The sequence below is a fragment of the Quercus suber genome, unplaced genomic scaffold, assembly GCF_002906115.3.
Source record: "Quercus suber isolate HL8 unplaced genomic scaffold, Cork oak 2.0 scaffold_1046, whole genome shotgun sequence".
Taxonomy (NCBI): domain Eukaryota; kingdom Viridiplantae; phylum Streptophyta; class Magnoliopsida; order Fagales; family Fagaceae; genus Quercus; species Quercus suber.
This window is the reverse complement of record NW_027070456.1, coordinates 63503-78573: the sequence shown is the minus strand read 5'-3', so window position 1 is coordinate 78573 and position 15071 is coordinate 63503. Positions and strand designations below refer to the sequence as shown.

General features: G+C 31.9%; 2 long non-coding RNA genes across 2 annotated transcripts; both read left to right on the top strand.

Moving 5' to 3' along the window:
- Window positions 1–735: 735 nt before the first annotated feature.
- On the top strand, window positions 736–2954 carry LOC136065609 (uncharacterized). The gene is made up of 3 exons (XR_010627237.1): window positions 736–1212; window positions 2176–2642; window positions 2773–2954. It is a non-coding gene; the product is annotated as an uncharacterized LOC136065609 (long non-coding RNA).
- A 254-nt stretch (window positions 2955–3208) lies between these two features.
- Window positions 3209–13546, top strand: LOC136065606 (uncharacterized). The gene is made up of 7 exons (XR_010627236.1): window positions 3209–3693; window positions 4340–4465; window positions 5416–5469; window positions 6272–6332; window positions 6554–6646; window positions 7139–7218; window positions 13114–13546. It is a non-coding gene; the product is annotated as an uncharacterized LOC136065606 (long non-coding RNA).
- Window positions 13547–15071: the final 1525 nt, after the last annotated feature.

Genomic DNA, 15071 nt, shown 5'->3' with positions numbered 1-15071 from the left:
AGGTATGAATGAAGCTGGCCATCAAAATTTTTCAATCACGTAGTGAAGCTAAAGTAACCAGAGTCCAAAATAACAACCAAATACACAAACAGACCTTATATGAATAATATATTTATGTTTGAGAAAGATTAGATCAAATTAATTGCAATTTCAAAATTTGTAAATTTCAGTAAAATTTCCCTTATTCATGCCATTTTTTGCTTACTAAATGTGAAACAACAAAATCTATATCTTCAAAAAATAGAAACCAAGGAAAGGGGGGGGGGGGGGTTGTTTTGATGCTCATTAATTTGTTTGCTTCATAGTTTTTATTGAAGATATGAAACCATGGTTTTGTAGGATCTGTCTGGATATATCCCCGGACATTGATGTTTTACAGGATCTTCTCTTGCAGCCCGTAGGATCTGTACCCTTCTTTCATCCTCCTTGATTTTTCATTTTTGTTTTTAAATATTTGCTAATATTGTTTCTTAGCAATATTTGTGTTCCAAAATTTGATCTTGATTCAAAAGTTGCAAGGAGGAACTATGTGCTGCCTACAGCAACTCACAAATTCTTGCTTGCTATGTAGGAATGTGGAGAACAATCTATTCTTTGGACCTATACCTGCAAAATTGCTGTGTTCCAAATTTTAGGTGCTGTGGATTTTTTTGTTCTGCCTTTCATATATATATATATATATAGATGGATTGTCTTTTAACATGGATTTGGTTCTATCGTGTATGCCAAATCCTGGAACTAGTTATGTTAGCGCTTGTCTCTCGGTCTCTTTTTAATTAATACAGAACTTGATACTTCTTTCTTTCTTTATTTTTGAATTTTTCCATTTCTTTTTGGATATTAAACTAGTCTGCAATGGTGTATTGTTTTACCTTACTTGAGACATGGATTTTCTTAGTTGCTTATATAGAATGCTGATGTTAGGCTAGGAGCTCAGAAACAGATTTCTTTGTTATCTCTTTTATTGCTAGCCTAGGAAATCACAACTTGTAGATTTCACACTTTTGTGAGGAAGTCTTTTGTCATCCATGTTTAGTGAATTAGAAACTGATTTTTTCTCTTTTCTTGGTATATGTATTTGCATGAGATCTGTCAACCACTCTCTGTTCACCGAAATTTCAAGTCTGTGAATCTTCACCTTAATGACAAGCTTGAATTACGTGTTTCAGACTCTGTTTGGCTCCTCCACTATTGTCTGGTTCTGCATGTCAGGTAATTTTGTGTGTATGATATTTAAACCCCGTTGGTATAAAATGCTACAAATTACTATTTTTGACTGATGTTTGTAAATGTTTATTGAGACTCTGTGTTTGCATCCAACTTTATGTTTTATAGCTGTTTTAATTAGATATTGATAGAATGCAATTGAAAAATTTTAGAAAATTTTCATAAACTGTAAAACTTTGTGGCAAAGATGCTGAAGAATTTGAATTTGCTAGATATTGGGTCTTTTAGGAATGTAACTTGTGATTTGAAACTTAAGAAAAGAAATCATTTCCTTTTGGGAGATTGGGGATACCAATGTCTGGGTTTGAGGACTGGAACATGTTGGTGTTGCTTGCCCTGGGATGTTTGGAGCTTCTTTAAAGATGTATGCTTATCTTAGTTGATATTTGTTATTTGATCTCAACTAGGAAATAAATAACAAGCCCAAAATAGAAAGGGACAGAAATCTAACATGGTTCACCATGATTTCCTATGCCCACATGAGAGGGAGAAGACCTCGCCCTTCTCTCTCTATCTGATACAAGCATCAAACCTTTTAGCATTACTTGATAGAGCCAGGTCCAAAGCACAAGACACCTCACAACAATCTTTCGTATTCATAAATTCTGGCACCTACTTTTTATACCAATCACCATAGCAATCCAAAGTTTATAGAATAAGTCAATGTTCGGTGATGTACATTTTAATTTGTGGGGCTTGCTGACCTGTAGTGTCCCTCAAGAATTGGTGTTCTGTAGAGCTTGGTGCCTTTCACTCCACTTTCACTTCCACATCAGTGTTTCTTCCTCTTTTCCTGTTTTTTCTTGTGAGTTTTAAATCTTAACTATATTCAGTTTTACTGGAGAGGGAAGATGGCCTTCAACTTTTCAAGCCAGTTGTTTTATGTTGTTAGTTGAAAAGAATTTTCTAAGAAATTGAATATGTATATTTTTTTGATGGTGGCGACAGGTTCAACAGTCCAAAATCTGCCTCAATCGGGTCAAGTGTCAGCTTTCCCACTTGGGAATCTGATGAAGATGCAATGAAGATGCGATACCAGTAAAATATTTTCCCAGATTGGCGGAGATGATCTCTGATATCTGGTTGCAGATCTCACAGATCTCCAATCAGATACGACGGAGATCTTGCAATCTCGGACATTTCCGCTCTCCATCGCCTTTTTTAGCTGGTTTCAACTGAATCTGACTACCACCCATGGACACTTGCACGTTCGAGCTGTTGTTTCTGTTTAGTCAGTGATGGGTCTCATCTCACCACCCGACGACTAACATAATGTGTAGTCCAAACTGACTTGACCCGACTAGTGGACACCCCTAGATATGAAGACCATTTTGTTCCTTTCTAAGTGCAGAGCCTTTCATTTCAGTAATATTACTGTCCCTCCAAAAAAGTTTCATTTCAGGAGCTTTCAGCAGGTACTTCCCAACTTATTAGATTGCTTCAATCAAAAAGATTTTCTGAAGACGTTTTCATAAGATTTTTCAGTTTCTTCCACTACTTTATAGTGCAAAGTCATATTTTCTGATGTCTTTTCATATTGTATAGTGATGGGTCTCATCCTTCACCACCCGACGATTGACATAATGTGGCTTGAGTCCAAACTGACTTGACCCGACCCATGGACACCCATAGATGTGAAGACCATTTTGTTCCTTTCTAAATGCAGAGTCTTTCATTTGAGTAATATATTATTTTCCCTACAAAAAATTTTATTTTCAAGAGCTTTTAGCGGGTGCTTCTTAACTTATTAGATTGCTTCAATCAAAAGATTTTTTTGAAGACGTTTTCATAGGCTTTTTTCAGACATTTTGTTTTAAGTCATTGTCATGTGCTAGTTCTGGTATGTTCTACTCTTTTCTTTATCATTGGATTCTGGTCTTTTAAGCATTTTTTATTGTTGTATTTGTTTTAAAAATCACTATAGTTGGCTTTCCTCGAAAACCAGTGCTTCCACAAGCTCATAGTCAACTTATGAGGAAAATTTCCTTTCTGAGGAGTCTCAAACTTCATGTTTGTTACTCTTTGCAGTCTCTTTTTACAATGTTTGGTTTATGATGCTGCCATGGCCCATCAGACTAGGAATTTTAATTTATGTGGTGCAATTTTTCATGTGTGACTTGTAGGTTGTGGTTGTTTGTTTGTTAGTAGCAAACTTAAAAATAGGGGGTTCAGATCTTGGAAGCTTAATATATTAGATGATTACGGGGTAAATTTTGAGCTTCAATTGTCCTCTGGTTATAGTTTATTAATGTTGTACTCATAATTACTTGATATAGTAGCACGAGATTCTTTTAGTAGGATAAAATTGTTTTTCCCCCCAGCTGATAGTTTTCATATTTTGGCATTCAGCCTTGTTGTTTAGGGTGGACCATATGCAAAGTTGCAAACATAAAGCATATAGTTTTGAAAGTTATATATAGCTTGCTATCTATTGGTCTCCCTCAGCCCATGCCAAAAGGCCCTACGGTTAGCCCTTTTCATTGTTTCAATTAATTTGCTTTCCTTCTCCTTACGTTTACAATTTTGTTCCATTCACTTTTTGAATTTTATTTCCTATGCTAGAAATTTGCATATTTCTTTAATATATTTTCTAAACAACTTTTTGTTATTCAAATTTAATCTTCTTTACTTATGCAACATGGTAAATTCTCTCTATCCACAACCAGTTGAATTTGGTACTGTGCTATATTATCGCTTTAGTTTATGTTTCCATTGCTGCATTGGAAGTTGGAACATGATTTAATTGAGAAGAATAAAGTTGTAATGGATTTGAAATAAGTTGTATATATTTTTAATCTATACATGTATGGTATTTGGTGGTTGAGTTGCATTGCCTTATTGCACGAATGCTCTTCTTGCATGTATGGCAGTTGGGAATGAATTTGTAATGAAGTCCCTGATCATTTGTCATCTGGTTCATTCATAACATTTTTATATTCTAGAAGTGACATAACTTCTATTTTCTTGGATTTCTAAAAGATAAGATTTTGTTATATTTGCATTTACGGAACAAAGTAAACATTCTGCAACAATGCAGCGAGTTTCACGAATTAGATTCCCTTGTTGCTGTTTAAATGATTCCTTAGCTTATTAATTATTTTATGTCTATTAGTAGGTCATTATGTACATTTTGGAACTTCTCTTAATGGTTCGTGGTGCCATACAAGTTTTGGCATGAAAAAGAGCTATGCTTAATTGCTTTATTCTCAAGGCATGGACTCAGTAATTTTCTCTTCAGGTATGTTGTTAATTTCAAGGCATGGCATATAGGTAGGACCAAGTAGTTTCTTCAATACTTCAAAAGATGCACAGTTTCAATGATTAATTATAATATTTTTTGGCTGTTTTTAATCCCATGAACAAAATTTATTTGTGTTAAGAAGCAATATCAACACACAGTTTTTTTAAAGAGTTTTTTAATGTTACAATATTGTTAGCTGCTTGCTTTAGTAGCCTCACTTAGAATTCCAATATTTTCTTATTATATGAACAAATCATGTACAATTTATAGACCCTCAAATGGGAGAAAATGTTAGTTATATCAAATTTCTCAATAAATTCAAACATCCTATAGGTTACACTTACAGGAATCTTAAACACTCGAGAATGAAAATCTTACCAATTGTTATGATAATATTGACCAGTGACTAAAGGTCATGACTCATGAGATGAACTTCAAGTTTCTCTCCATTTAACATTGAAATAAATCTTCGAGGAGACGTGTTCTTTGGTCTCCACCCTTTTTTTTCTTTGTAACTATATATTTTTTTTAATTGGTGCTTAATAATAAGAAGATAATTGGCATATGCATATGATGGTGAGGCCAGACTACAAATGAGAGCCCATCACAAACAACTGTTAGTATCTTATCAACGATTTTGGCTTTGGCTTTGGTCATGATCTGAACATGATTAAGTTCTTTTTGGGAGAATTAAGCATTTAATCCCCTCTCTTATGATTTTACAATACAAAGCATTTAGTAACCAATTGTGTTGAATATGATTTGTTAGAACCGTGCCTCTTGATTTGCATGCATTGTTAGAATTTGATCTCATATTGGGTTAGATACCAAATGATTTTGTGATGATATCTTGTTTACCCTTCTACATCTTGAAACACAACATACTAATTCAATTATCTTTCAAATGTGGTTGTATGGTAACACTTTGTCCTGATGTTTTTTTGCAGATTCGTTTATCCTTCAAGTTATTCTAAATTGCAAAAGAGCAATAATTTCTCTCTGTAATATCCCTCTTGAAAATTTAATTTATTGCCAACTCATCAATTTGATTTCCAGGACATCTTATATGTTTGCTTCTATGATAGATATGGGTAGATATTTCTGGTTTTAAACTAAATAAGTAGGGGAATTTGTATGTAAGGTTATTGAAGCAGTGAGAAGAGTGATTTTTCATAATTGCCATCATTTGAACTTATTATTTTTTACAAAATTGATCTCAATGTGTTCCTACTTTCTATTGAATCTTCTTGGGTTGTTATGATTTTTGAGTAGTTACAGTAAAATTTGTCATAAGTCACCTTAATTGCTATAACTGATGTTTGGTTGATAAAATACACTTTCCAACAAAATAAAATGTAGACACTAACCTCATTCATTTCTTTTATTCGTACCAATGTGCTTGTTGGGTTAAGCAGTTGATGGAAATAAAAGAATGTTTGGACTCACTTGCAACTTTGGGAATTATATTCATAGACTTTGGGATGGGTTTAATTATTTTTACTGTTGTTCTATTTGGTTACTGCAAAAATGTTGGAATATAAAGGAAATGTTTGGTCACTGTAAAAATGCTGCAGCTCTATCTCAGTAACTGTTTTGGAAGAAGTTAATAAAATATTATTTTAGAGCTTTGTTTTTGTTATTATTAATAAAATCTTCTTCTTCTTCTAATCTGTGTGGGAGTATCTTCTGAGGGTGGATTTCTTTAAAAGCTAGCCCGCTTCTTAACAATCAATTGATTATACTAAAGTACAAAAAAACAATGTTCTACTTCCCTGGGTAGTTACAATTTTGTCCTATTTGCAGAAATACTCAGAAGCAATACTTCGCCATACAGCAAAGGGCCAAGCAAGTCCAAAGGTCCACTGTAAGCCCTAAAATTAATTGTTTTTTGCAATTATCTAATGCAGGTTTTTTGTTAGGTCTCATTATTTTTATTTTTATTTTTTTTGTTCAAGATTGTGTTTGGTTCTAAAGGGATGGTTTCTCTCTCTACTATTTGATAAAATTTGGTTTATTTTTTTTATTTTTTATTTTTATAAATCTTGGGTCTCATACTGTTTTTCTCATTGTTCAATCTAAATGCAGAATTTCAGTTTCAGGGTCATCAAAGCTGTTGGCAAATATTCTGCACTCATGGGCCTATCTGTTGGGAACTTAATTGCTTGGTGAGATGAAATGGTAAGTGTTTTTTCTTGAATCATCTTTTTGGGTTGCTTTGAATTAACCTATTCTATAGTTCATTGGCAAAATGTAAGATTTCAAGCATGTATGTATTTACAGAAGAGTTTTACGAACATATTGATATTAAGAGTGTTCGGTTTTATATTGTAAATCTTGGATGAATTGGTATAATTTTTGTTATACTTGATGATACAAATTTGTGAGGATAGAGAAGACACTAAGAAAGGGAGGAAATAGATTCTTGAAAGTATTGGATAAAACACTTGAATTAGAATTTTTTTCGTTTTTGCCTATTTGGGTTGCATTCGTTTTGGGTATCTGTTTACAATCAATGCATTCCATTTTGTTTAGGTTGTTTTTATTTTTATAATTCGTATTTATTTCATTCCCTCTTCCCTATATTTTTGTTTCCTATGTTCTCTTTGTTCATTTTTGTCAAGTTATTTGAGTGCTTTTTACCTAAAAATAAAAAGTAAGTTTTTCCTGCAGTTGCGATATGTAGCCTACAGTGTTCATAGATCATAGTTATTGAGGCATTGAATTGGAACGAGTACCAAAAATTTTGAAAGGTAAGTTTTTTACTAATTTTCCCCTTAATTTTTCTGGTTCTTAATTTATTCTTTTAGTAATTAGTTGTTGATTAATTTGTGCTATATGTTCAAAGTCCAACAAGATTTGGTTTTTTAGATTAATTTATGATTAATTTTGAAGTTATTTTACAAAAGAAATAGTTGTCAGAAATCTAAATAAATAATTAATGAAATAGAGTTGAAAAAAATATATAAAATTTATTTTAGTTACATGTAAAACTGTAGCTGCTAAACAATTATTGATTATGATGTGAGGGGGTGAATTCTGTTGAATTTTGAGTCAGTGTTATTCTGTTTTAGTTCAATGCTGCCAAACAGATGCATTGAGAATCAAAAAGAGTTTAAGTTTCAGTTGTTTAAGCATTCAATTTTTGTTAGTTGCTTGGTAAATCTTTGTTTTTAAGGCATTGAAATAGGAAAGATATGTTATCTATTTGTTTATTATTTTAACTCAATCTATTAATTGAGGATAGAATATAGTGAAAATGGTTGTTTTCCTAATTGTTCCCTCCCCCCCTCCACCCAAAAAAAAAAAAAAAACAAAAATCATTTTGTTTTTGTTTATGGGTTTGGATTGACACTCTTCAAACTTTGTATTACATGCTGAAATTGGTAACATAAGTGCATTTGTATGTGTGTTTTGATTGAAATGTAATTTTCCATTTAGCTTTTGTTTAGATGGTTTCCCTTGCCATGTGGTTGATGTAAAGCAGCATAGATGGTGTAGCCTCACTATGTTCATATTTACTTTTGTATCGTAGAATGTTTAGCCTCACTATATACGCACTTTATCTTTGCATCTTATAACCCTTCAAAGAGATGAACGAGAACACCTTCTATGATCTTGAAATATTGCTGGTACGTCTTGAGTTGAGTAGAAATTACTTAATCCAGCAATCTTACTTATTTTAAGATAATATCTAATACCATGCTCATCCTGCATAATCATATTTGACCAGTTATATTTTAGATCAAGTTACTTTTTCAACAACAAAAACTGGCATAGGAATTATGTGTAGCCTTTTGTAATTTCTTGTGGCTGAGTTCTTTTTTAAAATAAAGTTCTGAACATGTATATATATAATTATTTATAGCTAGGAATCGATTTTCTCATGTTCAAACTTTACCACTTCGATGTAAAGAATTATTGTAGTTCTTAGCCTGTGTGGATCATATCATTTGAGTTCTGTGTTTGCCTTTGTCTTTGTTCTTCTGCTTGCAATATCCCCACTAAATATGGACATTTTTTTTCCCTCTGTATTATTTTAGTTCTTAGCTTATATGGATCATTCTTCTTCAGTTGGTTTATAATCATTTAATGCTTTCATAATTTTCTGCACACTTTGTGTTGGCATTATTAGAGATGCTTTGGGAAAAAATCATATAAAGTCTTTTGGAGGTTATTTTTCCTTTCTTTGAAAAGAAAAATGTTTGCCAAAATGCATATCAGTTTTTCGATGAATGTACTGCAAGAGAATAGGAGCTTAGTGGCACTAAATTGAGTGATCACATTATATTTTATGGGTACGACTTCCATCTTTTCACACATCATAGTTTGCTGATTTGAAGCTTTGGATCTTTATTTTCTTAAATATTGGGGGCTCAATTGAGTTATTGTTTGCATTTGCTACATTTTTTTATTGGCTGCTTAAACGGTAAATATTTTACTATGGATTGGTAGTTTGAACAGTCAAGAAAGAAACCTAAGAAATCATAAAGAATTTTATAGAGCTGCTAAATGTTATGGTTTGTGCCATTCTAACTTGCGCCTTTACTATTGTTAATTACGCTTTCTTCCTTTGATTTTTTTTTTTTTTTTGGGAACAATTTGGTGGGTTTTTCTTATGAAAAGCATGCCAACTATGAAGTTTCCAACTACTTATTGCTTATCCGGAAAACATAGTTAGATATATACGGATAAGGAAGAGTTTCTTAGGAGAGAAAATAAGAGTTTTAAATGAGAACCCATAACCAAAAAAATTGCCACTACCAGTAAAAGTTTTTTTTTTTTTTGGATTATCATATATGATTTAAGTTTGGGGATTTTGGTTGGATTGGTTTCGATTTTGGTAGTTGGGTTAGATTTGGTTTTGATTAAGTTATTTGGTAGACTTTTTTTTTTTATGTAAAATGATCATATAAGAACTTTTGAAGTGGAATATATAGTCTACACGAGTATGTGCTTAGTGCTCTTTACCTTAAGTGACCAAAATAGTGGTCACCTTAGTAGAAATAAATTTGAAAAGCAAAAAAAAAATGTATCCTGTAGAAGCATAACAAATTAGAAAATAAGTAAGTTGGAACTTTTACTATTTAATGAGTGGATTTAGGTTTCTCAAAAAAAAAAAAAAAAAAAAAAAAAAANCTTAATACTACAATATATTAAGCAGATTTTTAAACCAATAGAAAACGGGTGCATGGCGTGCTTGACATAAGCATTTTGTCAAACATTTTGAGGGTCTCATTGCAAAGGTTCTCGACTTTGACTCGTTCTCCCAAGCATAGATTGAAAAGAGAAAATTACAAAGACAGAGATCTTAAAATATTAAAACACTGACCTCTGTAAAGTCTGGAAGTTAAGCTAACTTATGAGTTAGCAAAGAAGGAAACACCTTCATAACCAAACCAGATACAAAATTTCCAAATAAAAAAAGAATTGGAAAAAATAATTTTAAACTAAATAAGCCCTCTTATGAATGAAAGTGTATGCAGCCAACTACAGAAACAATAGTAGAGAACAATTTGCAGACTAAAAATAAGTCAATTAGAAGAACAAAATAATTAACCCAACAAAACAATTTATTGACAACTCTTTTTGTTGAAAGTAATTTAACCTAACGTGAGACATAAGTTTTTGTTGACATTATTTCCTAAGAATAATTTCTACTTGAAACAAATAGGTTCTCATTTAAAATATATATATATATATATAAAAAATAATTGTTCTTAGGAAAAATAGCAAGATGTAGATGTAATGGTAGAAGTAGCCCACTTTATCAATGAAGAAAAGCCAAATGAAACCAGTGCATGCATACATGATTTTATCAAGTTCTAACTGCCATTGCCGCAATAGCATGCTAAATTTCTGTTTGTTTCTAAAAGAAATTTCACAGAAAACTTGATATGAACAATAATAAAAATAGAAAACATTGAAGAGTTCAGGACTCACAGCAAATTTGTAGACAATTGTAATCTAACACATTTTAGGCAATCTATTAAACAATAAACAACATCAAGATGTAATATATACGTATATATTACAAACTAATCACTAACCCATGCAATGCACTGGATAGTTAAATTTAAAATCACATATATTTATAGTAATAGAGATAAAAAAAAATGTGTGACTGAGAATTAAAGATAAATGAATCTAAATTCTTAGAAAGGTTTTAGAAAAATGGCCCAAAAGTGGAAGAGGCCAATTTGAACCTTTTTTTTTTTTTTTTTTTTTTGAGAATGAGGCCAATTTGAACCTGATAAGGTCTAATAAATAATAATGGTGGCTCCTTAGGATCAAGCATGCTATCTACTATAGTCAGACCCAAAACACTATTATGCCATCATAAAAAATAAATGATTTTCAAAATTTAACCTAAACATCATTCTAGAATCCTATCTATTCTTTTTAAACATGCACCTCTAAATTCTAATTAACATGGAATATGAGCTTAAAGGAAATAAAATTTCAATAAGAGCAAAATTAGCCTAGCAAGAATAAACAAAAAGAAAAAAGAGAGTAGAATGTAAAAATAAAGACTAATTTTTTTAAAAAAAGAAATTCAAGGCAATGGGAAAACATTATGCAAAATCTACATTCAGTTTTGCATCAACAAATCTATACAACTTCTTATTACATATAAATTAACCTCATTTTTTTTATTATAAATTATTATATATAAATTAACCTCATTGCACGAATATATTCTTCACCCAAGCATCCTTCTTCTACTGTCCCATCTCTTTTCTTTAAACTTGCATATGAAAAATTTTAAGTGAAAGAGTTTCTACAAATAATTTTCAGTAAATAAAAATCACATTTGCCCAAAATCTAAGCACCCTTTTTCCTTTTTGGAGAAGAACAAACTAAGCTACCAAACTTACCCTACATTTGATGGTTAAGGTAGTCCTTTTGGAGTGTATGTGTGGGTTCTGCCTTTTGTAGTTGCTTGCTCTTACTATGCAAAACAAAAAACAAAAGATCCTAGAATTTCTTATGTTTCAACATCTTATAGCATTGCAAATTATCATACACCATCCAGCATGAGATGTTAATTCAATGAAGCAATGTGAAAAACAGTTGGAATTGGAAGACATTGTCTGGCAAACTGACTAAAGCCATCTTGTTCATACAATCATTGCATTAGACCTTATCAGGTTCAAATTGGCCTCATTCTCAAAAAAAAAAAAAAAAAAAAAAGGTTCAAATTGGCCTCTTCCACTTTTGGGCCATTTTTCTAAAACCTTTCTAAGAATTTAGATTCATTTATCTTTAATTCTCAGTCACACATTTTTTTTTATCTCTATTACTATAAATATATGTGATTTTAAATTTAACTATCCAGTGCATTGCATGGGTTAGTGATTAGTTTGTAATATATACGTATATATTACATCTTGATGTTGTTTATTGTTTAATAGATTGCCTAAAATGTGTTAGATTACAATTGTCTACAAATTTGCTGTGAGTCCTGAACTCTTCAATGTTTTCTATTTTTATTATTGTTCATATCAAGTTTTCTGTGAAATTTCTTTTAGAAACAAACAGAAATTTAGCATGCTATTGCGGCAATGGCAGTTAGAACTTGATAAAATCATGTATGCATGCACTGGTTTCATTTGGCTTTTCTTCATTGATAAAGTGGGCTACTTCTACCATTACATCTACATCTTGCTATTTTTCCTAAGAACAATTATTTTTTATATATATATATATATATTTTAAATGAGAACCTATTTGTTTCAAGTAGAAATTATTCTTAGGAAATAATGTCAACAAAAACTTATGTCTCACGTTAGGTTAAATTACTTTCAACAAAAAGAGTTGTCAATAAATTGTTTTGTTGGGTTAATTATTTTGTTCTTCTAATTGACTTATTTTTAGTCTGCAAATTGTTCTCTACTATTGTTTCTGTAGTTGGCTGCATACACTTTCATTCATAAGAGGGCTTATTTAGTTTAAAATTATTTTTTCCAATTCTTTTTTTATTTGGAAATTTTGTATCTGGTTTGGTTATGAAGGTGTTTCCTTCTTTGCTAACTCATAAGTTAGCTTAACTTCCAGACTTTACAGAGGTCAGTGTTTTAATATTTTAAGATCTCTGTCTTTGTAATTTTCTCTTTTCAATCTATGCTTGGGAGAACGAGTCAAAGTCGAGAACCTTTGCAATGAGACCCTCAAAATGTTTGACAAAATGCTTATGTCAAGCACGCCATGCACCCGTTTTCTATTGGTTTAAAAATCTGCTTAATATATTGTAGTATTAAGTGGTTTTTGCTGAGGTCTCTTGTACTATAGATTGCTGCCAAGCAAAGCAGTTTGTGGGAACATGTTCTCGATCTCAGTCAAGTCTGTGTTTACATGTGTTTGTTGAATGCCTATAGGAAAGATTGAAAAGAAAAAAGGGTGGTCATGTTTATACATAGAACAAATAGTGGAAAATGTTGATTCAAGAATCCATACTACTACATTCCTAAAGCTTTATTGAATTTATTGCAACAATGAAGGTAGTAAAAGGATTGATTCTGGGTATGGTTATCAAGTCGTCTCATTAAAATATCATAGCCTCACTCTTTGTCTAATTATAGTTAAACACAAAATTAATAGAAAAAAGAAGTCTCTAAATTTGTTTTGACTTTAGTATGAAATTGCAGGAAAATGAAGAATGCACTACCTAATTGGATGATGTGTGACCTCTAGGTAAGTGTCCCCTTGCTGTGTCCCCCTTTCTTTTTGTTAACTTCAACTTGCCATAGTCAACAGCACAATATATAGGCACCTTAAAGGAAGACAGGAGTACTGAAAAAGGTAGAAAACAATAGGGCACTTGTGTTGCAACCCCCAAATTTCTAATGACATTAAATTGTAAGATAAGTTCAGTGATTCAAGATCCGGTAACTGCTCATAGATGGTTCTTGATGCAGGGCATTTCAAGTTGTTGTGTCCAAATCCTCTTGTAAATAGTTAGTTGATTAGATGACTGCTTAAGCATTAGCCAATAGGATTTAGGCACTTGTCAAGCACCTAGAGGGCTCCAATGCCAAACAAGTACCACATTGTAGTTACTTTGTAATTAGTTTTGAATGCAATTACAAAGATTAGACTAATGCTATTTTCAAGATATGGATTTCTCTTTAGAAGGTTTTGTCACACCTTGTTTACTGTTCTAAGCAACTCTCATTTCCCTTAATCAATTCTAAGCATAAACAGCAGCCCCCTTAGATTACTTGCATCAGTTCTAGCATCCTGCAAGAAAATAAGAACCCACATAGGTCCAAAACCAAATTGGGGAAGCACTTTCTCAAGTAAAGTTACATGGAAGTAGTAATAAGATTAAGAAATTCTCGTGAAATCTCTTTTAGACCTCAGCTGTTATGTTTTGAATTTTGTATAACTCTATTTTGAGGTGATTCGTTGGTGATTTGTTTTGATAATTCGGCTATTTGTTAGATTTGCATGTGCTCTTGCTTTTTGAAAAATGCTTATAGGAATTGCAATTGGGAAATTTCCTTCACAACCACATTTTCATCTTTGATTTTTTTTTTTTTTTGATGACTATATGTTTTGCTGTCAAATGTTAAGTTTAAAAAATATATTTTTTGACTTAATAATTTGTGGGTTGGCAGAGTAGAAAATGAATTGTTTTTGCAGAATTGGTTTAAAATTGCCACAATTAGGGTGAGATACAAAAATCTACATGTGGAGGCAGAGTGTGTGGTCATTCATGGTAAGCCCCTACACACACTATGGAATTCTCTTATGTGGCTCTCTGTAAGTACTTTTATTTTCTTGAGAAGAAATGGCTAGAATAACCTGAAGATAAAATTTTCAATTTATTAGTGAAAAGCATGCTAGGTGTTTGTTTAACTGGTTAAATATTATATTTCCCATATTGCTTCTAGCACCTAATATGGATGGGTTTTCTTGGTGTAAAAGATAATAAGTCTTGATGAAACTTCTTTGTGGGTCCATATGGGTCTACAACTCCACCATTCACAACTCGTCACATGGGCAAGTTGTGACAAAGTTGTGGGTTTTGTTGTGGTTCTAGCGTTTTTGACAGAATCACTGACGAATGTGCTTTGTTGGGACTTGGGTTTTTCTTGACCGTTGGTCTGTTTCTTTTTCTTTTGTTTTAAAAATAATTTCATTTTTTTGATGTTCTCTTTGTGTGGTTAATTGGTACTGTCTTTTTGCTTTATTAAATTCTGAAAATCTTAATATCGGGGTGTGGGGGTAAATTTCAATTGGAAGTGAAGTTCAATATTAATGCAAAAAATGTATTCTTGCATAATACTAGGGACCTTGGAGCAGACCTCAATGGGCAATGGAGAAGTGCAAAAACTGTAATTAGTGCTATGCTGCCACTGTGGATGGATATAATATTCTATTGAAGCATATGGATGGGGTCTAAGCCATGAACGGGTCTCAAAATTAGGCCCTTTGTTTCCTCTATATAAAATATTGAAGATTACTGGTCAATTTTTTAATTTTTTTTATTTTTAAATTAGCCGATAAAATATGATTAGGTTCTGGTATTTAGGCTTGGTTGCTCCGGTTTGGATATGCGTCTCTTTTTGTAGATTAGCTGGGAGCATTTTTTTATAATGAT